The sequence below is a fragment of the Dendrobates tinctorius genome, unplaced genomic scaffold (assembly GCF_039654945.1).
Source record: "Dendrobates tinctorius isolate UK_male_01 unplaced genomic scaffold, ASM3965494v1 ptg000028l, whole genome shotgun sequence".
NCBI lineage: Eukaryota > Metazoa > Chordata > Amphibia > Anura > Dendrobatidae > Dendrobates > Dendrobates tinctorius.
Genome location: NW_027361696.1, coordinates 25,722,073 through 25,746,151, shown reverse-complemented (window position 1 = coordinate 25,746,151; position 24,079 = coordinate 25,722,073). Strand labels below are relative to the sequence as shown.

At 44.4% G+C, this 24,079-nt stretch overlaps 1 protein-coding gene across 1 annotated transcript in view; it reads right to left on the bottom strand.

Annotated features, from left to right (window-relative positions):
- The window catches only part of LOC141085231 (uncharacterized), a 58,801-nt gene extending 38,097 nt beyond the window's left edge, over positions 1 to 20,704 (bottom strand). Inside the window, exon 1 of the mRNA XM_073570501.1 lies at positions 20,598 to 20,704. The gene's annotated coding sequence lies outside the window, so the exon portion shown is untranslated. The remainder of the gene's footprint in view (positions 1 to 20,597) is intronic.
- Between the last annotated feature and the right edge of the window lie 3,375 nt (positions 20,705 to 24,079).

The following is a 24,079-nucleotide window of genomic DNA, read 5'->3' as shown; positions in this document are numbered from 1 at the left end:
ATGTGTAGGTACAATAGGAAGGGCTATTGTGGCGCCCCTGAGGCTCAGTCGCCACAGAGGTACTGCACCTTCTCCTAAGGTGTAGTGCCCCACCATCCAGGTAAGGTGGGAACTCCTTGCCATACTCCAACACCTGCACCCCACACACAGGATAGTTCAGCAGGGCCACATTGCGACTCAGTGCTTAGAGAGTAGCAGAGCACCTCTGGTGGTTCCTTGCTTCGAAACACGAGATGTGCTGGGAGGTGGGTGGAGTTAGATATAAAAGAAGGGGAAAGATAGGATTTATAGGTCAGTCTCAGGAGGGGAGAGGAGGAAGACAGTCAGACAGGAGAGTCTGAGGACTGGTCTGAGGAGAAGGAGTGCTGCAGCTGCCTCAGTGATCTGAGCCAGCTGGCACGGGAAAGGAGAGAGAGAAAGAGAGAGACGTAGAACTGTAACCTGCATTTCCATAAGAGAGAGAAAGACAAGCATGGAACGAGGGAGAAGAGAACAGAGAGGAGACGTGGGTTGAGAGAGGAACCCTGCCTATAGGTTCTCAGCGCAAGGCCGGGGCCCGGTCCCCGAGGTTGTATGGACACTTATGGTTCTGCAGCAGACACCGGTGGAGTAGTTGGCTGTAAATGCACTACTCCCATCTAAGACTTGGGACACAACAGCAACACTGATAGAGAGCCGGGATCCAGGAGGTCCCCGAGCAGGCTACAGCTGTCTGTCATGCAAGTGAGGTTCTAGGAACATCTGTAGGAGTCATTCCAGGATAACTAAGTACTGGAGTGCTTCACACTTAAAGGCGCATAGGAGGAGTCGTTCAGAAAGGCACACGTTGGCGGAATGTTGGCGGGGAGAATCCTGTCTTGCCTGGAGGTTGGCTGAGCCTCTTCCCCGGAGGACACGGCACGGAGGCAGGCACCAGTGTGCACCACGAACTGTGAGTAAAGCTTTGTAACTGCAAGTCCTGGTGTTCTCCAATCATTTGTGCGTTCACACCTTCAGCACTGCTACATCTGGGTGCCAACATCCATATTGCCAGTACCTCTCCTCCAACAGCGCATCTACACTGCCCTGGGACCACAGCTCCACCTGTGGGGAGCTACACCATCTTTGCTGCACCATACCATCAGTCCCAGCGGATCTGTATGCAGCGTTGGCCTGACATCATACTTGCCAAACACCACAGGTGGCGTCACGAACTATCCATATAAACCATTACATTATACCACCATTTTTTTGGGCGCCCAGGGCCACGGACCGGGTCACCACCACCGCAGCACATCCCCCTGACACTGGCCCGGTACCGAGTACCCCACAGCCCTGGGAGGGCGACCCAATTTTGGCGTCACGAAAAGGATGAGACCCGATACCATCGGGTTCTGTGCGCCTGAGATTTATTGGACTTTACACTTTTGAAAATGTGCAGAAGACCTATTTTGACTGTAAAATGGACATTAGAAATGACCGCTGGCACTGAGAAGAAGGGCGTGAAAAGATGGGAGGTCCTAAGAAAAGATCGCGAAGAGTATTGGGCCTTCCCTGCTTGAATTACTATGTGACAGCGACATGGCCCACCCCCCGAGGGGTTCGTATACTGGCTTGGTATGGAGGCGTGGGAAGAAGGCGCCGCCCCCGGAAGGAGGGGCAGAAGAAGCCAGTGGCGGGAAAGGGGCCAAGGCAGGAAGAAGAATGCCAGAACGCCATGATGAAAAGCGAGGGGAAGTCAGAAGAACAGGGGGAGGAGAGGCCACTTGCCCCCAGGCCGCCCCTGCGGAGACTGCGACCACTGATACATCCTCAGTAGCGGCCTCCACCACCTCACACCCAATACTGCCATTGGGTGAGTCTCGTTCGGAGGAGATATATGAGAGCTCTGGAACAGAACGGAGGACCGGGACCACGCTTCCGTCTGGACCGGGCGCGGTTGCCCCAGCCTCCACCGACAACCCCAGCAGAAGCCAGCCCTGCTCCAGATTGGCTTCAGCTGCGGCCCATCCAGGCAAGAAATCTGGGAGTTGCAGTGGCTGCCATCCATCACCCGGAACTGGAGCCGGACCCGCGGCTGGAAAGGCCAGGTATGGTGACTGCCCTGGGGGTGACCTTAGCTTTGGGAACGGAACCTCTGGACAGGAAAGGCCCAGCTGACCTACGCTGACGACCCCCGACTGCGGTACCGCTGACTGAAGTCCCAATGGACACTGAGGAATCAGACCCCGAGGAACTAGCGGCAGAGCTGGCTGAATCCTCAACAGCAGCAGTGGCGCCGGCAGCAGATGCGCTGTCCCCGCAGGCAGTGGACGTTTCGATGGCCCTTTCAATTACCCCGACTAGTCCCTATCTCACCTTGTGGGAGGCAGAATACATGCGTTTAGCCAGAAACCAGAATCAAGATGAAGACACTACATCTGGAAGCAGTTCCAGTTCAGCTTCTAGAACCCCAGGAGGGGATCAACACAAGTAAAATTTCCCCAAATAATCTTGTTACCCAGGAGGGTTTGTTGCACTAGTTGTGCCTTTTTGTTCATCATGGTTGCCTAGTTTTGATTGGCAGCGTTGTTTTCTGATTGGAACTGAGGAGATCATGGACGCTGTATGATCCAAAACTTTATTGTAAATAGTTTGCACCTCTTTAGGTGCTTTCTCTTGGTTTTACATAAAGACACTTTGCGAAGATGATGTTTTACATAAAGACACTTTGCGAAGATGATGTTTTGCATGGACACTTTTCGAAGAATGATGTCTACCTCCAAGGACACTGCAAGAAATCCCGGCTAAGAGCGGTGTCCAGCACTTACAAGAATCTTTGAAATGTTTTATTGAAAAGCATTTGATAATGTGTTTTATAAGAGTATTAATAACTGAGAAACGGCTTTTATGGAAAATTAGGAATGTCTGATATAGAGATGAGCAGTGTGAATAAAGAATTGAAAGAGACAGATGACGAACCAGGTATCTGTGGTCAGCGTCTTGCGTCAAGAAGAGTAAACTGACAGAGTAAGAGGAAACTAATAAAGAAAATGTGTTACAGAGCATAGCACTTTGAACTGAGAATTGCACTTAGGAATTAAAAATTTTAGATAGTTAGATAAGAATTGTTAGTAACGTTCAAGATGAGTGCCTCCTATACTAGGAAGATTAGTATAAGAAAAGTTTGTTTTGCATTACAAAATTTTTGTATGTTTCTTTGCTGTCAACTCTGTTTACCTTGCAGCCCGTGGACGTGCTGCGTTTAACGGGGGGGTATGTGGCGCCCCTGAGGCTCAGTCGCCACAGAGGTGCTGCACCTTCTCCTAAGGTGTAGTGCCTCAGCATCCAGGTAAGGTGGGAACTCCTTGCCACACTCCAACACCTGCACCCCACACACAGGATAGTTCAGCAGGGCCACATTGCGGCTCAGTGCTTAGAGAGTAGCAGAGCACCTCTGGTGGTTCCTTGCTTCGAAACACGAGATGTGCTGGGAGGTGGGAGGAGTTAGATATAAAAGAAGGGGAAAAATAGGATTTATAGGTCAGTCTCAGGAGGGGAGAGGAGGAAGACAGTCAGACAGGAGAGTCTGAGGACTGGTCTGAGGAGAAGGAGTGCTGCAGCTGCCTCAGTGATCTGAGCCAGCTGGCACAGGAAAGGAGAGAGAGAAAGAGAGAGACGTAGAACTGTAACCTGCATTTCCATAAGAGAGAGAAAGACAAGCATGGAACGAAGGAGAAGAGAACAGAGAGGAGACGTGGGTTGAGAGAGGAACCCTGCCTATAGGTTCTCAGCGCAAGGCCGGGGCCCGGTCCCCGAGGTTGCATGGACACTTATGGTTCAGCAGCAGACACCGGTGGAGTAGTTGGCTGTAAATGCACTACTCCCATCTAAGACTTGGGACACATCAGCAACACTGATAGAAAGCCGGGATCCAGGAGGTCCCCGAGCAGGCTACAGCTGTCTGTCATACAAGTGAGGTTCTAGGAACATCTGTAGGAGGCATTCCAGGGTAACTAATAACTGGAGTGCTTCACAATTAAAGGCGCATTGGAGGAGTCGTTCAGAAAGGCACACGTTGGCGGAGTGTTGGCGGGGAGAATCCTGTCTTGCCTGAAGGTTGGCTGGGCCTCTTCCCCAGAGGACACGGCACGGAGGCAGGCACCAGTGTGCACCACGAACTGTGAGTAAAGCTTTGAAACTGCAAGCCCTGGTGTCCGCCAATCATTTGTGCGTTCACACCTTCAGCACTGCTACATCTGGGTGCCAACATCCACACTGCCGGTACCTCTCCACCAGCGCATCTACACTGCCCTGGGACCACAGCTCCACCTGTGGGGAACTACACCATCTTTGCTGCACCATACCATCAGTCTCAGCGGGTCTGTATGCAGCGTTGGCCTAACATCTTACTTGCCAAACACCACAGGTGGCGTCACGAACTATCCATATAAACCATTACATTAAACGACCATATTACTGGGCGCCCAGGGCCACGGACCGGGTCACCGCCACCGCAGCATATCCCCCTGACACCGGCCCGGTACCGAGTACCCCACAGCCCTGGGAGGGCGACCCACTATTACTATATGGGGCAAAGAAGGGGCATTATCACTGTCTAGAGCATTATAAATAGCACTGTATGGCTTGTGTAGAATTGGTAGGATTTGAGGAAAGCACTAAATCAAGGATGTCTGTGTGTGACATTTTACAGGGAAGAATTATAGATGGAAGAAGAGGTCATGGTGGGTCCAGGTCAAATGAAAAAAAGGGAAAGTGAATTATGACAATCAGTAGAACATTACTAGTGAGAACCTGTATAGTACAAACATATATGCTCTGCAGAGCACAAGTGCAGAACTGATATTATCATTATATGGTCACTGTATGGTGGTGATATCAGTCCTAGTTCAGTGATTTTAGAGAAAGATTCTCCAGGCAAGAACTTAAAGTCTGAAATCACTTTATGTGCAGTATTATTATTATAATAATTATAATAATTATTATCATTATTCATCATATATAGCAATATTATTGGTATTAGAAATAATAGCATTGTAGAAAATCTTGATTTCTCCCAGGTAGGGTTATATTAGTAATAGATATCGCTATCTGGGACTCAGGGGTGAGGACAGCATGGGCCTGTGTCATTTCAAATGCCAGGGCTCAATTTTAGTCCCACTCCATCCCTGATATGGAGTATAGGCAAATAGCCACTGGAACAAAACATGAAATACAACTGCATAAGTGAATCACTCATTGAAAAAAGTCACACACCGGACAAATACCATTGAGAATTCTGCTATTAGAAGTGAAAAGGAAGAACAAAGACAAAAAAATCTAAATAATAAAAATATTGGAGAAAGAGAAACCAATCACAAGCTAAAATGTTTCTATACGAATGCACAAAGCATGGGCAACAAACAATGAGAATTGGAACTACTAACACAGGAAAAGAAATATGATGTCATTGGAATCACTGAAACTTGATGGGGCGATATACATGATTGGAATACAAGGCTAGAAGGATACAACTTATTTGCAAGAAACAGACTTGATAAACGAGGAGGAGGTGTCGCATTGAATGTTAGAAACGTGTAAACGCATATATCTGCACAGAGAGTGAAGCTTCAGAGACTGGTAGTTCTATGGAAACTGTTTGGGTAAGAATACAAGGAGAGAACAACAGAAAGGACACCACTGTAGGCATTTACTACAGGCTGCTTGTGCAAGCTGAAGATATGGATGAACTCTTTATTAGTGTTGAGCGAGCATGCTCGCCACTACTCGATACTCGCCCGAACATCTCACTGCTTGAGATGCTTGGAGTTCGCCGAATATTTCTGGGGTTACTCGGTGGGAGCTCGGGTCCCCTCCTTGCATGTTTGGCGCTCTTTAGATAGCGAATGAGCATGCAGGGATTGTCTGCCACACAGACAACCATGTTGGTTGTGGCATTACAGTGATTGGCCGGGCGCACAGCGTCATCAGGTCTACATCAGACTTGGCACCGCCATACTCGTCACAGTCAGCTCCGGAATCAGGCAGTATAGGGAGAGGTGCTGCTGAGCTAGGGAGAGATTTGCTTGTTTCTTAGTATAGGTATACCACAATATATTATGCACATATCCATCTCAACTAACAGTCCTTCTGAGGACCAATCCAGTTGCATAGATATCAGTGCTAGGCAGGCAGGCAGTGTATTTGGCAGACTGCAGTGCATATAGCAAGAGGGTCCATTCCAGTTCTGTTTGCAACTGCTGCTTTTACAGATATTTCTAGACATAGCCCCAGGTATCAGGGGCCAGGAATATTTGCTTGTTGGCACTGCAGAATACAGCCAGATCCTTTCCATATTACAGCGCTAAAAATCCATCTATTTAAAACTGTGGTTTATCCATCACACGGATCAGAGATAAAAAGTGCGCTCAAAATTCTGCCATTTCTGGCCTCCATTTAAATTTTGTTGCAGTGTGTTAGCGAAGTTATTGACATCAGTTTGCTGCTAAAAATAGTTACCTACAGGTCAGCTATTCAAAACTATGGTTTGTCCATCACACGGATCACATATAAGTTCGCTCCAAATTCAGCCATTTGTAGTGAACATAGAAAATATTGTCCTCCATTTAAAATGGGCAAGGCGCGTGGCAAAAGATGGGGAACTGGACGTGATGGTGATAGTGCATGCAGAGGCCGAGGCCGTGGGCAAGCTCAAATTGTGCCACAACAAACACCCACTGTCATGATTCTGGTCAAAATGGTTCCAACCTCCATCCTGGTCAGGTCAGGGTTAATTCTAGTTCGCCTCTCTTTTGTTCTGGGGCGATTATTTAATGTTGGCAGTTCCGGGATTTGGTGTCGGTGATACTTCCGTATACTCGGTTTGTGGTTGCTGACCCAGGTTACTCGTCCATAAACGTTGTGTCTCTGTGCCCATGTGCTTAACCTTGTGGTTCAGCAGTTTCTCAAAACTGATCTGGAGCTGCAGGATCTGCTTGTCAAAGTACACTTCCTGTATGCCCATTTTAGAAAGTCAGCTACAGCTTCCGACGGCCTTGCTGTGCTTTAGCAGCTTTTGTAGCTTCCGGCTCACCATCTGGTGTGTGATGTTGCACACATTGGAACTCTACACTGCAGATGTTAAGAAGGATTTGTGAGCAGAAGACTGTAGTCTTGTGAACTCCCTTGCTCGGATTTCTGAGTCGAAGCTCCCTCTGCTCCCTCTCATGGTTACTGAGAGCAGTGGAGCTGGCCAGGTGGATGGAGGTTCTCCACCTGATGATGATAATTGGGAATCTGGGATTGCTGGCTGGGAGCATATAATGGAGCTGGCTGCTCTTGAAGGTTGCTGGTGATTTTTTTCCTCTGTGTGCATTTGGAGCTCTTTTGTCCCCTGCCTGATCTGCATGTTCAGCTAAGTGATTCTTTTGTTAATCCTTTGCATCTAATCTGGTTGTGTCTTTTTTTGCTTTGCTGCTAGGGCTCAGCGGGCAGCGCTGGGCCCTGCTTCATATGTTGCAGCTTGTTCAGTCCCTGTTATGTTAGTATCTTTCTGCTTGCTGCCAGTTTATACCAGAATGCTGATCTAGCGGGGGTGAGATTGTGTGATCTCAGGTTTTTTTGTATATCAGAAGTGTTGGACTTTTTCAGGGTTTTGTGCGTGATTGCAGACAGTATCTTTTTCTGTCTTGTCCTGTCTAGACAGCTTGGGCCCCACCGTTTGCTCAGTCTGTTCTCTGCCTGTGTTCGTGTTTGTCTCACTGACAATATATGTTTGGGGGCTGTCTATTCCTTTGGGGATCGGCTCCGGTTCAGTTTAGATTTCATCTTTCTGTCTTTAGGCTTAGTTAGTCCTCCGGCTGTGACGAAGTATCTAGGGCATTGTAGGAACGCTCCATGGCTACTGCTAGTTGTGCGGATAGGATCAGGGGTCTGCAATCCGCTTAGTTACCAACCTCTCTGGTCTTCTGGTGGCTTAGCCTGTTCCTGCCATCCTCCTCAGTGACCCATTCATAACAGAATCACCTGCCAAACCGCAGACACTAGGGTACTCAAAAGAAGGAAAGAATTGTAAAGAAAAAAGTGTCAGAATTTTTTTTTTACATACATTTTTTCCACTTTTTCTCTGGGGCCGTAGGAGGATTTTTCCTTTAATGGAGACTAAGCAATTATCTGATCGTGTTGAGCAGCTCGCTGCTGAAGTGCGGGGAATTTCTTCCTATCTCGCTCAGTCATCTGCTTTAGAACCAAAGATCCCTACTCCTGATGTGTTTTCTGGGGATCGGTCTAAATTTTTGAATTTCAAGTATAACTGTAAATTATTTCTTGCCTTGAAGCCTAATTCATCACGGAGCTCGGTGCAGCAGCTTAAAATTGTCATCTCACTGCTGCGCGGCGATCCCCAGGATTGGGCTTTTTCTCTGACACCTGGAGATCCTATTCTGGCTAATGTGGATGTGTTTTTTCAGGCCCTGGGGTTGTTGTATGATGAACCTAATACTATTGATCAAGCTGAGAAGACTTTTTTGGAATTGAACCAGGGTCAGGATTCTGCAGAGTTATACGGCCAGAAGTTGAGAAAGTGGGTGGTCCTTACTAAATGGAATGATGCCCTAGCAGCTCTCTTTCGGAAAGGTCTGGCAAAAACCGTAAAAGATGTTATGGTGGGATTTCCTGTCCCCTCTGGTCTTAACGACTCCATATCATTAGCCATTCAAACTGATCGATGTTTACGTGAACATAAAAGTACACGAGAGGCGGTGCTGCCTTTTGAACAAACTTCTGAACCCATGTGATAGGGTTCTGTCTAGGGCGCAACGTCAAGAGTTTAGAAGGCGTAATAAGTTATGCTTTTTTTGTGGGCACGCCTCTCATGTTATTTCTGTCTGCACTAAACCAGAAAAACGTTTTACTCATGCATTTGCTGTGGGCAGTGTACAGCCTAAGTTCCTTTTTGGCCGTTACCTTGATCTGCTCCTTGTCTACTTTTTCTGCTAAGGCCTTTGTGGATTCAGGAGCAGCTTTGAATCTGATGGATCTTGACTTTGCCAAGCATTGTGGTTTCCCCATGGTGCCCCTGAGAACTATTCCCTTGAGGAGGATTGATGCTACCCCTTTGGCGGAGAATAAACCCCAGTTTTGGACCCAGGTGATAATGCGGGTCGCCCCAGACAATCAAGTGAATTGTAAATTTTTGGTGTTGCACAATTTGCATGATATTATTGTACTAGGTTTTCCTTATTTGCAAACCCATAATCCTGTTTTAGATTGGAAATCTCTGTCTGTGGTGAGTTGGGGTTGTCAATGTGTTCTTAGTGACACTCCTGTTTTCTCCACCTCTCCCCAGTCTCAAGACGTTCCTTACTATTTGGCTGATTTTTCTGATGTATTTAGTGAGAGTAAGTCCGCATCTTTGCCTCCTCATAGGAGTTATGACTGCGCAATAGAGTTAATGCCTGGTTGTAAATTTCCCAAGGGTCGGATTTTAAACTTATCTGTACCTGAACATGATGCTATGCAATCTTATATCAAGGAATCATTGGAGAAGGGTTATATCAGACCATCCTCTTCGCCTTTGGGGGCTGGTTTTTTCTTTGTGGCCAAAAAAATGGCTCATTAAGGCCTTGTATTGACTATCGATCCCTTAACAAGATCACTGTTAAATATTAGTACCCGTTACCCCTGATTTTTGATTTATTTTCCAGAGTTAAAAGTGCTTGTTGGTTTACCAAACTTGACCTCAGGGGGGCGTATAATCTTATTTGCATCAAGCACGGGGATGAATGGAAGATGGCGTTTAATACTCCGGAGGGACATTTTGAGTACCTGTTGACGCCTTTTGGGCTCACTAATGCCCCTTCCGTCTTCCAATCTTTTATGAACGATATTTTCCGGGACCATGTGGATAAGTTTTTGATCATTTATCTGGATGATATTTTGATTTTTTTTAGTGATTGGGATTCTCATGTGGAACATGTCCGGACTGTGTTCTGGATTATGAGGGAAAATACTCTGTATGTTAAGGGATCAAAATGTCTTTTTGGTGTACAGAGGAATTCGTTTTTGGGATTCATTTTGTCCCCGTCTACTATTGAAATGGACCCGGCCAAGGTACATGCCATTTATGATTGGGTTCAGCCCACTTCTCTGAAGGCTCTTCAGAAGTGTTTGGGTTTTGCTAATTTCTACCGTAAATTTATAAGTAATTTTTCTGGTATTGTTAAACCTTTGACGGATTTGACCAAAAAGGGCGCTGATGTGGTAAATTGGTCTCCAGAGGCAGTCTCGGCATTTCAGGAGCTTAAGCAGAGATTCACTTCTGCTCCAGTTCTACGGCAACCTGATGTTTCACTCCCTTTTCAGGTGGAGATAGATGCTTCTGAGATTGGTGCAGGAGCCGTTTTGTCTCAAAGAGATCCGGTAACCTCTAAGATTAATCCCTGTGCCTTCTATACTCAAAAATTTTCTCCATCTGAACGTAACTATGATGTGGGGAATCGGGAATTATTGGCCATGAAGTGGGCATTTGGAGAGTGGAGACATTGGTTGGAGGGAGCTAGACATCAAGTTGTGGTCCTCACCGATCACAAGAATTTGATTTATCTTGAATCAGCCAAGCGCTTGAATCCTAGACAGGCTAGGTGGGCCTTGCTTTTCATGCGTTTTAATTTTGTGGTCTCCTTTCTTCCAGGCACTAAGAATGTTAAGGCGGACGCCCTTTCTAGGAGTTTCTTTGCGGATTCTCTTGACGTGACTGAGCCTACGACCATTCTAAATGAGGGTGTAATTCTTTCTTCCTGTGGGACTTGTTCTCGGTCTAAGCCCTGTTCTTGTGCTAGTGGTTGATGCCCCTGCCGGTGCCCAGGAGGCCATGGACCCATATCTCAATGGATTTTATCTCTGATCTTCCTGTCTCTCAGAGAATGACTGTTATTTGGGTGATATGTGATAGATTTTCTAAGATGGTTCATCTTGTACCACTCCTAAAGTTGCCATCTTCTTCTGAGTTGGTGCCATTGTTTTTACAACAAGTGGTTCATTTGCATGGGATTCCTGAGAACATTGTGTCGGACAGAGGAGTCCACTTTTTTTCCAGACTTTGGAGGGCTTTTTGTTCCAAACTGGGAATTCAGTTGTCTTTCTCCTCTGCATTTCATCCTCAGACCAATGGGCAGACTGAGAGAACAAACCATACATTGGAGTCCTATTTGAGATGTTTCATATCTGCTGATCAGGATGATTGGGTCTCATCTTTGCCATTGGCCGAATTCACGCTAATCAATAGGGCTAGCTCTGCCACTTTGATGTCTCCTTTCCTTTGTAACTTTGGCTTTCATCCTCGATTTTCTTCAGGGCAGGTAGAAGCTTCTGCCTGCCCAGGTGTGGATTCTGTGGTAGAGAGAATGCAGCAGATTTGGGACCAAGTAGTGGATAAGTTGTCCCACTCTCAGGAAAAGGCCCAACTGTTTTCCAACAGGCGTAGGACCATTGGTCCCTGGTTTAAAGTGGGTGATATGATTTGGTTGTCCTCAAAAAATATTCCCATGAAGGTTGCATCTCCAAAATTTAAGCCAAGGTTTATTGGACTTTATAAGATTTTGGAAATCCTTAACCCCCGTTTCTTTTCGTTTGGCTCTTCCAGTTACGTTTAAGATTCATAACGTCTTTCATAAATCTTTGCTGAAAAGGTTTGTGGAGCCAGTCGTTCCCATGGCAGCGCCCCTGACCCTGTACTGGTTAAGGGTAATTTGCAGTATGAGGTAGAGAAGATATTGGATTCTCGTCTGGCTAGACGGAGGCTTCAGTACTTGGTCAAGTGGAAGGGTTATGGCCAGGAGGATAATTCTTGGGTCTCTGCTTCTGACATCCATGCCAAGAGATTGATATGTGCCTTTCACCGGGCCCATCCTGATCGGCCTGGTGGCGTGGATGAGGGTTCTGTGACCCCTCCTCAAGGAGAGGTACTGTTGTGAACTCCCTTGCTCGGATTTCTGAGCCGAAGCTCCCTCTGCTCCCTCTCGTGGTTACTGAGAATAGTGGAGCTGGCCAGGTGGATGGAGGTTCTCCACCTGACGATGATAATTGGGAATCTGGGATTTCTGGCTGGGAGCATATAATGGAGCTGGCTGCTCTTGAAGGTTGCTGGTGATTTTTTCCTCTGTGTGCATTTGGAGCTCTTATGTCCCCTGCCTGATCTGCATGTTCAGCTAAGTGATTCTTTTGTTAATCCTTTGCATCTAATCTGGTTGTGTCTTTTTTTGCTTTGCTGCTAGGGTTCAGCGTGCTCCCTGCTGGGGGCAGCGCTGGGCCCTGCTTCATATGTTGCAGCTTGTTCAGTTCCCTGTTATGTTAGTATATTTTTGCTTGCTGCCAGTTTATACCAGAGTGCTGATCTAGCGAGGGTGAGATCGTGTGATCTCAGGTTTTCTTGTATATCAGAAGTGTTGGACTTTTTCAGGGTTTTGTGCGTGATTGCAGACAGTATCTTTTCTGTCCTGTCTTGTCTAGATAGCTTGGGCCCCACCGTTTGCTCAGCCTGTTCTCTGCCTGTGTTTGTGTCTCATCTTGTCTCACCGACAATATATGTTTGGGGGCTGTCTATTCCTTTGGGGATCTGTTCCGGGGCAGTTTAGATTTCATCTTTCTGTCTTTAGGCTTAGTTAGTCCTCCGGCTGTGACAAAGCGTCTAGGGCATCGTAGGAATGCTCCATGGCTACTGCTAGTTGTGCGGATAGGATCAGGGGTCTGCAATCCCGTTAGTTACCAACCTCTCTGGTCTTCTTTTGGCTTAGCCTGTTCTTGCCATCCTCCTCGGTGACCCATTCATCACAGGGCAGTTGTTGACTACCAGCATCAACAAGACCATCGATATTCAGTTCAGACTCCACACATAAGACCTCAGGAGTGGACATGGATGTCAGACATATGTACCATCCTCCAAAACTTTGAGGACTCCACCAAGATGGTGAGCAGTGATTACGTCATAATTAGCGTCACCATCCCGCTTCTCTGTCTTCTGAAACATTCTCTTCTCACAATCAAAAAGGATGCATTGCAGGCAGAGCACGATGAGATGGAGTAAGGAACCATACAGGGTGATTACACACAGCCCAGCCTCATCTCATCCCAACGTGGATTGGGTGACAATGAGGAAGAAGAGGAGGAGGAAGAACAGGAGCTAGTTTCATGTGCTATAGATGCTACTGCCTGCACAACTGTGATACCATGTGTTCAGCTTGGATGGCCTGAGGACAGGGAGGAGGAGTAGGAGGGCACGGTCAGTTGTCCTCTTGGTGAGGACATGGAAGTCTTGTCTGTTAGCAGTCTGGCACACATGGCTGAGTTTATGTAATGCTGCCTCTCCCGTGATCCTCCCGTTCTCAAAATTTTGGGTGACAGTCATTACTGGTTGATGACACATCTAGACCCACGATATAAGTAGAACCTTCTATCTCTTATATGCTAGGCGGACAGGTTTACTAAAATGGCGCAGTACCAGACGGCCGTTGTTGCGGAATTATTAAAAAAATTCCCATCTGAAAATGCTGGCAGCATAGGTCACAGTTGGTTGGTCAACCAAGGACTACAATCGAGAGAGACACAACTCCAATCCAGCAGAGCCAGGGGAACACTGTCAAAGTTCTGGGAAAGTTTTCTCAGGCCCTCTGTCATGATCCCAGTGGAGGTTTTGACCTGCACGTCAGGGGTTAATGTCTTGAGCCCTGTGCAGGCTTTGACCTGCATGCCTGGGGTTATTTATTGTGGCCTCTCTTTGGTTCAGGGAGAGTTTCTTATAGCCCTGGGAAACTCCAATCCCCGTCAGTTATACTTTTGCCTTTGGCCGAGTGTATTGACCCCTGTGTGTCTGTACCTGTTCATTGTCTTCTAGCTTGCTTATATGGTTCTGACCCGGTTCTGTACCCCGTTGTGAGTTTGCCTGTTGATTCTGTACTGCGCTACCCTCTCTGTGTATGACTCCTTGCCTGTGACCTGACTATTCTGTTTGCCTCTCTTGTACTTTGCAGCTATCTCAGTGTATGACTCATTGGCTACATCCTGACTCCCCGTTCTGTCTATCCTCTGGTTTTGTCGTGCTATCTCGCGCTTTGACCCCAGCCTGTCTATGCTCTGTGGTAACTTTGTCCCATAGTTACCCTGCTAGGAGTTTTCCTGCAGCTCCTATCTCTCTGAGGTTTAGGCCACGCCCCCAGCAGTCATGTGCTTTAGGTCCTACTGGTCTGAAGCACGCACCTTCTCTGCTGCTGCCCGCTCCACAGGTATCGCTGAGCACAGTTTGTCTTACTCAGGACACACGCACTAGCTCAGTGAGCAAGTGGAGTGCGGTGTTCCTGACACCCTCACATCGCACAGACCCTGTGGCGTTGGGTACTCTAACAAGTAGTGCAAATTTTGGGAAGATGCTGAGGGAGTACCTTGCTGACTGTACCAATGGCCTCTGTGATTCCTCTGTGCCTTATAATTATTGGGTATCCAAGCTGGGCACATGGCATAAACTGGCTCTCTACATCTTGGAAGTCCTGGCCTGCCCTGCTGCTAGCGTTTTGTCAGAGCAGGTTTTTACTGCTGCTGGTGGAATTATAACTGATAAGCGCATCTGCCTGTCAACTGAAAATGTTGACAGGCTGACTCTTGTAAAAATGAACAAGGGCTGGATTGGGCCAGACTTCTCAATACCACTGTTTGTTAGCAGCGTAACATAAACTCAAATCCAGTGTCTTTTTTGGGAGGTCTATTTCCATGCACCTCTTCACACCCAGACAGGGGTATAACCTTCCTGATTGTGGCTATTTGCTGTTGTCCACCTCCTTCTCCTCATCCTCATCCTCCACCATCATATCCTCAGGGTGACCGTGGTCGGTGATGCAACACCCACATAATTTTTTTTAAAAGGTGTTTATGATGCCTGTAAAAAAAATTTATTATACGGTATGTTCATATATGCCCCCAAGGGTAAATGTTTGTCAGCCCATACACTTGGTGCATGGGCATTACAAGTATAGGAGACCCGCTCCTTTCTAATGGGAACATTTTTTATGAGGCCCTCCTCCACCTCTCTTCCAAGGGGCATTGGAGTGCCTCCAAATTTTTCACTGCATAGGAAAAACGCTATGGGAGACCCACTTTCTAACAATGGGAACATTGTTTTCAGGAGGCCCTCCTGTACATCTCTTCAAAGGGGTATTGGGGTACATCCAAACTTTTGGGCAGCCCTGACACTCACTGCATACGCAATAACAGTATAGGAGACCCACTGTTTAATAATGGGAACAACAAAGCATATCTGGCTGATGGCTCTCTACGAATAGTGAGGGCAGACTGCTGGTCCTTTAAGAATAGTAAAGACCGCCTAATGGCCCCATAAAAGTAGGCTTTGTGACTTACAGAATCCCTCCTTCATAAATGAAATAGTATGTGTCTGATGATAAGTCACACACCACATGGCCAGATAAGGTTGTAAAATGTTAAAATGACATTTCCCAGTGAATGCATTTGTCTTGGTTGAAAGCAATGCTAAAGTTCAAAAACACATCAAAAACACTACGTGTGAACATAACCCAAGGTGTGGAGGAGCATTTTTGTTTTTGGTTATATATTTTGCCTTATATACAAGTCATTACCCTGGAAAGGATGTTCCTTAACATATTTCCCAGGAAAATGTATTTTGGTTTCGTTTTTGTATGTTTTATTGTGAGTCTGTAAAAGTGGCATAAAACTCTGACAACATTGTTCACAGCAGTGACCTGGGAGCCAGAAATGCTTCCAGGGGTCTTCTCCATGCTGTTACCATATCAGATGAGCACTATTCTCATTGATTTCCGCAATTTCTAGTCCCTCTGCAGACTGCCAGGGGGGCTGCAGGAAAAATGATCGAGTTTCCTATAGACTTACATTGGGCTGATTGCTCGGATCGACCACCTGAAGCATTCCAATTTGCTTGACCCGAGCAAAGAGCAACCGAGCATTTTAGTGCTTGCCCATCACTACTCTTTATGCATCAGATGGCCAAGTTCTCCAAAAATATGACATAGTGGTCATGGGAGATTTCAAAAATCCAGACTTTTGTTGGGAATCTCTCTCAGGTAAAACTAACAGGTCAAGCAGATCCTTATCACCTCTTTCTGACAACTTTATCTTCCAAAGGATAGGGGAGAAAACAAGGAGATCTGCTACCTTGGATCTAATCCTTATAAACAGGGAGGAAATGGTTGAGGAGGTAAGAGATACTGGGACCCTAGGAGGTAGCGACCATGCTATTTTAGATTTTTGGATATCTAGAGGAGGAAGACCTGTGAAGACTCAGACTTCAAGGTTAGATTTCAGAAAGGCAGATTTTAAGGGACTCAGAAAGAAAATTGGATGGATCCAATGGCTGGATATCCTTAAGGACAAAAATGTCCAGGAAGGAAGGGAAATCTTGAAAAATAGATTCTCTAAGCACAATCGTGGTCAAAGAGGGAGGCATATCTAGATTCTATAATCTAGAAAGAAGATTATAATGCAGTCTGCAGACCCTGCAGGGCATGAATCAGATTACTAAAGCTGACAATGAATTAAGGCTTGCAAGAGACGTCAAAAGCAATATAAAAAGGATTTTGGGGTTATGTCAAAAGTAAAAGAAAAGTCAAAGATGCTATAAGATTTTTACAGGATGAAAGTGGTGAAATGGTAAAAAAGGATGTTGAGAAGGCCAAACTTTTAAATTCCCATTTTTCATCTGTTTTCTCTCAGAAAGCAAATGTAACATTGATCTTCACTGTCCTATGAAAGGATTAGAAGAATCCAGGCTATCTATAAACAGAAAGACAGAGAATACTTAGCTAACATAAATTAATTCAAATCTCCATGTTTAGATGAATTACACCTCAGAGTACCGAAAGAGATAGAAGAAGAAATTTTTTAACCACTCTTCATAATCTTTGAAATTTCTTGGAGAACAGGAGAAGTCCCAGAAGACTGGAGAAGAGCAAATGTTGTTCCTATCTTCAAAAATGGGATGAAGGTAGACCCAAGGAACTATAGGCCGGTGAGTCTGACTTCTTTACCAGGAAAGATCGTTGAACAAATTATTAAACAACATGTATGTAAGTACCTGAATAAGAATGAAGTGATTAACCAGAGTCATCATGGGTTTGTAACTAATAAGTCATGTCAGACTAACTGAATTTCCTTCTATGACAGAAACACTGACTGGGTGGATCAGGGAAATGTTGTAGATATGGTATATCTTGACATCAGCAATGCATTTGACAAAGTATCTCACACCATCCTTATTGAAAAAGTGACTAAGTATGGAATGGACAAGGCAACTGTTAGGTAGATTCTTATATGGCTTAGTAATCGGACACAAAGAGTGGTCATAAATGGCTGCACATCCAGTTGGAAGAATATCAAGTGGATAGTGAGGGAATACTTAGCTAATACTTAGCTAATATAAATTAATTCAAGTCACCAGGTCCACATGCTCATCCAGTTCGAAAAATGTCTCAAGTGGGGTACCACATGACTCTGTCCAGGGCCAAGTATTGTTCAACATCTTTGCTAATGATTTAGATGAAGGAATTGAGGGTAAACTGATTAAATTTGTTGATGACACAAAGCTAGAAGGGATAGCTAATACCAGAGAAGTGAGAGGATTCAAAAAGATATAAGTAAACTGGAGCAGTGGGCAGCAACTAACAGAATGGTTTTTAACAGGGAAAAATGCAAAGTACTACATCTGGGCAATAAAAATGAAAAAAGCATATACAGAATGGGAGGAACAGGGCTAAGCAACAGCAAATGAGAAAAAGACTTGGGTATACTAATAGATCATAGACTGAACATGAGCCAACAGTATGATGCAGCAGCAAAAAAAGGCAAATACAATTCTAGGATGTATTAACAGAAGCATACAGTCTAGATCACATGAAGTCATTATTGCTCTCTACTCCTTTGGTCAGACCTCACCTGGAATACTGTGTCCAGTTTTGGGTACCACATTTTAAAAAAGACATCAACAAACTGGAGCAAGTTCAGAGAAGAGCGCACAGAATGGTGACCGCTCTGCAAACCATGTCCTATGAGGAACGGTTGCAGGATTTGGGAATGATTAGCTTGCAAAAGAGAAGACTGAGAAGAGACTTAATAGTTGTCTACAAATATCTCAAGGGCTGTCACATTGTAGAAGGATCATCTTTGTTCTCAGTTGCACAAGGAAAGACTAGAAGCAATGGGATGAAACTGAATGAAACTGAATGGGAGGAGACAGATTATTTATTACAAAAAACTTTTTGACAGTTAGGGTGATCAATGAGTGGAACAGGCTTGCCACGAGAGGTGGTGAGTTCTCCTTCAATGGAAGTCTTCAAGCAGAGTCTGGACAGACATCTGTCTGGGATGATTTAGTGAATCCTGCTTTGAGTAGGAGGTTGGACCAGATGGCCCAGGAGGTCAGTTCCAACACTACAATTCTATGACTCTATGATTTTATGAACACTGTGTCTAAAGTAAGACATAGATGTATAAAGAATAGGCTCAATCATGAGCAACATAGCATAAAAGCTGGAAATAACATTGTACAAGAGTACAAATAGACCTGGGTTGCAGCCAAAGGAGCACCCACGCAAGGAGGAAGCTGTACGCGAAACGCGCATCTGGGTGCTTCTTTTTTCTCATGTCCCTCCATGTTTATAAGATTTTGGTATTTATTTTGAGAGAGCCCTTAATGGTGTTGGTTCAGTAGGTAATTTTTGTATAGTTCCACAATTTTAAAAGGGTTTTCCACTTTAACAAAACTTGTAATCCTCCCCCCAAAAACAACACAGATATTACTCTCCTCGTATGCAGCTCCAGCTCTCCGCCATTGCCCTGATATATGTGTTTTGGTTCCAGGGGTGCTATCTTGGCTGCAGTGCACATCACTGCTGCAGTCAATCACTGTCGAGTATAAATTTTATTTTCTTCTGGGTAACAGAGAGGATGCAATAAAGTATCAGTGGGCACTAGTAAGAGATTTTTTATTATGTGAGGGTCATTATTTTGTGGGGGGGTATTATTATTTTTTGGTGGCACACATGGAAATTATTACTTTAGTGTGAACATGGGGAGCATTATTATAATAGTGGAAAAATAGGGGCACTATTAGATAAATGGTTAAAAAGTGGACATTATTGCTTTAGTGGGAAGATAGGGGGCAATATTACTTTAGTGGGAACATAGGGGAATTACTTTAGTGGGAACAAAGGAACATTTTTATGGTACTTTAGTGGGAACACAGGGGACATTATTACAATAGTGGGAATATAGGGGCCATTATTACTTTAGTGGTAACAAAGGGAACTTTATTACTTTGGAGGGACACATAGGGGGCATTATTGCTTTAGTGGGAACAAAAGGGCATTATTACTTTACTGGGAACATAGGGGCATTATTAATTTAGTGGGAAAATAGGGAGCATTACTGCTTAAGTGGGAACATTTGGGTATTATTACTTTAGTGGGAACATAGGGGGCATTATAACAATAGTGGGAACATAGTTAGATTATACTCACCCTGGCGTCCGGTCCGGTCCGATGGGTGTCGCCGTCCGGTCTGGTGCCTCCCATCTTCTAGAGATGACATCCTCCTTCTTACTTCTGCTGTGGCTCCTACACAGGCGTACTTTCTCTGCCCTGTTGAGGGCAGAGTAAAGTATTGCAATGTGCAGGCGCCGGACCTCTCTGACCTTTCCCGACGCCTGCGCACTGCAGTACTTTACTCTGACCTCAACAGGGCAGAAAAAGTATGCCTGCGCATGAGACGCAGTAGAAGTCAAAAGAAGGAAGTCATCTCTAGAAGAAGGGAGGCACCGGACCGCGACACCCACTGCACCCGCCTCCGCCCCCTGGTGAGTATAATCTAACTTGTTTTTCTTATCTTTCAGGTTACATCGGGGGCTTATCTTCAGCATTAAAGAATGCTGTAGATAAGCCCCTGATGGCTGTGGCCGCAGCTTATAGGCCGAAAATGGGGAGACAGATTCCCTTTAATGGGAACATAGGTGTATTAATACTTTAGTGGAGTGCAGAAAGCAAACTTTTGTGCAACAAAAGTAGATGTTTAGTGGCCAATGGAAACTGTGGCATTTTGACACAAGTGTTGCAGAAACTTTTTCAAGCATTATTGTCTACTCTATTATCTATCCACCTATCTACTATTTATCTGTCTATCTATCTTTCTATCATTTATTATCTAACTATTAACTATCTATCTACCAATTATCTATTATCTATCTATCCATCATCTACTATCTATTATCTATCTACCAATTATCTATCTATCGATCGATCGATCTATCTATCTATGTATTATCTATATAGCTATATATTATCTATATATCTATCTATTATCTATCTATCATTATCTATTATCTACATATCTATTATCTATCTATCTATCTATTTATCTAGCTAGCTATCCAGCTAGGATTAATCTCAGCCTCCCTTATAAGTTTCAAAACTCCAACATCTAGGCCTACAGGCAGCTGTGCCATTTCGACAGGGACAACGCCTTTGAAGTCTGAGGACTTGTGACCACATATGTAGCAGAAGGACCCATATCGACGTATTACAGACTGATGGACAGGTGAGCAGAAGACTTACAGCCACTGTTGTCCAGGGATCTGTGCGACCTCCGCTGTCACTTCTTTACTTGTCAGAAAGCTTTGCTTTACTTTCTTTTTCAGCTTCCTGATTAGGGAGGACTTTGAGGTGTAACGCCCACAGGAACATTTCCAATTATTAAAGCTGAACACGACTCACTGAGCTCTGTGCTAAATGTAATCTGCATGGAAGTTTGGTTTTCAGGCACCTTATTGTTGTCACATAATGCCTTCATACAAACCCACATAATAGAGCCAGAAGTGCCTGTATAACACAGCCTGGCAGACAAGTATGTGGTTAAAATCTAGAATAAAACAATGAATAGATACCCTGTAGTAAGAAAATGATCCGTAGTAGTACAAGTATAACATATGAGACTTTGTTAACACATTTTTGATCAAAAGAGCCTGAAAGCCATCCCACCGCAACAAAATGATCCAATGAGGATGGTTCATAAATCTAGTATCTCACCTTGATATGTGCCACTAATCCTGAAAATAGACAGTGAAGTAGTTGCTAGTGGGGTATTGACCTTATTAGTAAGTTGTTTGATCTTTTTTTCTTTGCAGGTAGCACAGTTGGGTGAATACTGGCAAACACTTGTCTGGTCCATAGGATAGCTGATGAATACTTGGTCTGGTTCATGTGAGAGCTGGTAAACAAGTAGTCTGGTCCATAGGAAAGCTGGAAAAAGAGTGATCTGGCCCAAGTAAAGAGGTGGTGAAAAAGTGGTCTAGTCTATAGGAAAGATGGCAAAGAAGTGGTCAGGTCCATAGGAGAGTTGGTGAAAAGGGGGTCTGGTCCATAACAAAGCTGGTGAAGAAGTGGTATGGTCCATAGGACAGCTGATGAAGGAGTGGTCTGGTCCATGGGAGAGCTGATGAAGAAATGGCCTGGAGCAAAGAAGAGGTGGTGAAAAAGAGATCTAGTCCTTAGGAGAGCTGGTGAAGAAGTGGTCTGGTCCATGGGAGAGTTGGCCTGGTCCATAGAAAATCAGGTGAAGAAGTGGTCTTGACAAAAGGAAAGGTGGTGAGGAAGTGGTCAAGTCCATAGGAAAGTTGGTGAAGAAGTTGTCTGGTCCATGGGATTGTTGATGAAGGAGTGATCTCTACCATAGGAGAGATGGTAAGAAGTGCTCAGATACAAACAAGAGATGATGAAGAAGTGGTCTGGTCAATGACAAAGGTATTATGGTGCAGAAGAATATTCCATAAAGTGGATCTTGAGATGTAACTACACAGATTCCCTAGTTTTTTTGTGTTAAGAGTTTACTTTCTGCATGGTATCTTTCTATAAGAATGGCAACATCTGTGTATGTAAATTGTGGTGGTTGTAATCATTGCACAAATATTTATTGAATAATTGTATTTCTAATGGCAAGAAAAGTAAAAAAATGATTTTCATGCATGATATGACACCAAGTTCTCATGGGTGGAAAAAAATACTGAAACAAAACACTAAATGTGTTCACTGAACAACTGAAAAGTGAAATATTCTGATACTGAGAGTAGATTTACTTACCACAAATGGAGAGATTGTGCAGCGTTTGAAAATACATAATGAAAATTAGAGATAATCCCCTGATGTCAATGCCGGCAGCTGATAGTCCAAAAAAAGGGTGACAGATTCCCTTTGAGTGATTTGTCACGTAAATATATATTTTATAAAGGAAAACTTGTAATCTAATGAAATTAAGGCGGGATGCAGGTGTAAGATTGTATACCTGAGAGGACGGTAAAACACTGTATAAGCACCGTACCGGATAAGGGAGGGAGTGGCATAGTCTTGGGGTAGTCTTTCTCCATGAAGCTGGCACTTGGGATCTCTCAGGCTGTATAATTTGTATTGTGTGATTTGTGGCTGTTGTGGCCCATATTTTGTTGAGACATAGAATCCCGTTAACTTGTGCAAAGGATATCAAGAAAATTTGGTTTAATATCATATTGTGCTCTGAGTCATTCATAGTAGCGCCATATTCTGTTTTTCAGCAGCGAACAGCATACCAGTCGTTCCACCTTCATTCATAGTTGGAGCCGCCAGAACTTTCTTATCCTTATGTAGCGTCACTATATGACATCTGGCTTTTTTGTGTCTGTAAGGCAGGGTTCACACGGTGTAGAAATACTGTGTTTTTTGTTTTCTGCAGGATCTGCACCAAACTGCATATTAAAAATCTTTTCCTCCTTATTTGATGTGTTTTTAGTGATGCTATGAAGCCGCATTTTTAATATGCTTTTTATAGTACAGAAAAGCTTTGATAAAAAAAGTAAGGCTTCTTTTACACTCCCCTGGTTTTTTGCTGGCCGTTTTTGCTGGTCGTTTTTGCGGGCCGCAAAAAACCTTCTCGGATCGCCGATTTTCCCAGTTTTAACAAATTGGTGGGAAAAAATACGGTGTACTGCAAAAACAAGCTACCATTGTTTTTGCGGTCGGTACCATTGAAATCTATTGCGGCCGTGTCCATAATCCGTGAAAAATATCGAGCATGCTTGATATTTTTTCACGGCCGTATCTACGGCCCTCACGGCCGTACGGCACACGGCGCTCCGATGAATCTTTGCAGGCCGGTATTGCGGCCCCATAGAAAGCTATTGGGGCAGCAAAAATGGCCCGCAAAAACACGGCAAGTGTAAAAGCAGCCTGTGGTTTTTTTAGGCTTCACATAGAAGACAACAGAGAAAAAGAGCACCAAAACTGAACAGTTCAGCGGTATCTTTAGACCACAGAGGGCGCAGTTTTCATGAAATCACATCCACTTTGCTTGGTCAGTTAAACACCAGAATTTTTGGAAAAAAAAAGCAGCGCAGCAGAAAATACACAGCATTTACGCTACTTGTGAACAAGGTATACATTTACAAGCAAAGTGGATGTGGTTCCATGAAGTCTCTTCTCTCTGTGCATCAGAAGACGCTCCTGAACAATGCGGTTTTGGTGCATTTTTTCTCTATAAACTTCTTCTGCAAAAAAACTCATGATAACCCTACAAATGGGGATTTCCCCTTAAACTCTTAGTACATTTCAGAGGAAGAACAATTCCGCTCTTCTCTCCAAAAGAGGGAGCGGAATTTTTAAAATCCTTGAATGATCCTTCCTACCCTAGAGATAAAAAACGATCTAGATATTATTCATGTAGAGCAGTTCTATTACTACCAGACTCATCTGGCTTGCAAAAAAGTTGATAATGAGGTTTCACCTCAGTCTTTCCCGTCCACACTTATCCAGATCATAAAGAAGTAATTCATTTTTAAGTGAGTTACCTAAAGAAGAACTTATATAAAATTCCTTATTTCAAAAATTGTCACACTAACTAAACCTAAAGTTGTTATTTATTGTTTGGTGTATTTTGTGTGTATTTGAAAAATAGTTCTTTTTTACTAAAGAAGCACAAGTACTTAACTACTTAATAAATATTTTCTTGGTTTATAACTTCTGTGTATGACATTACTATGAGTATCAAACTAACATCCTACAATGTTAGAAGC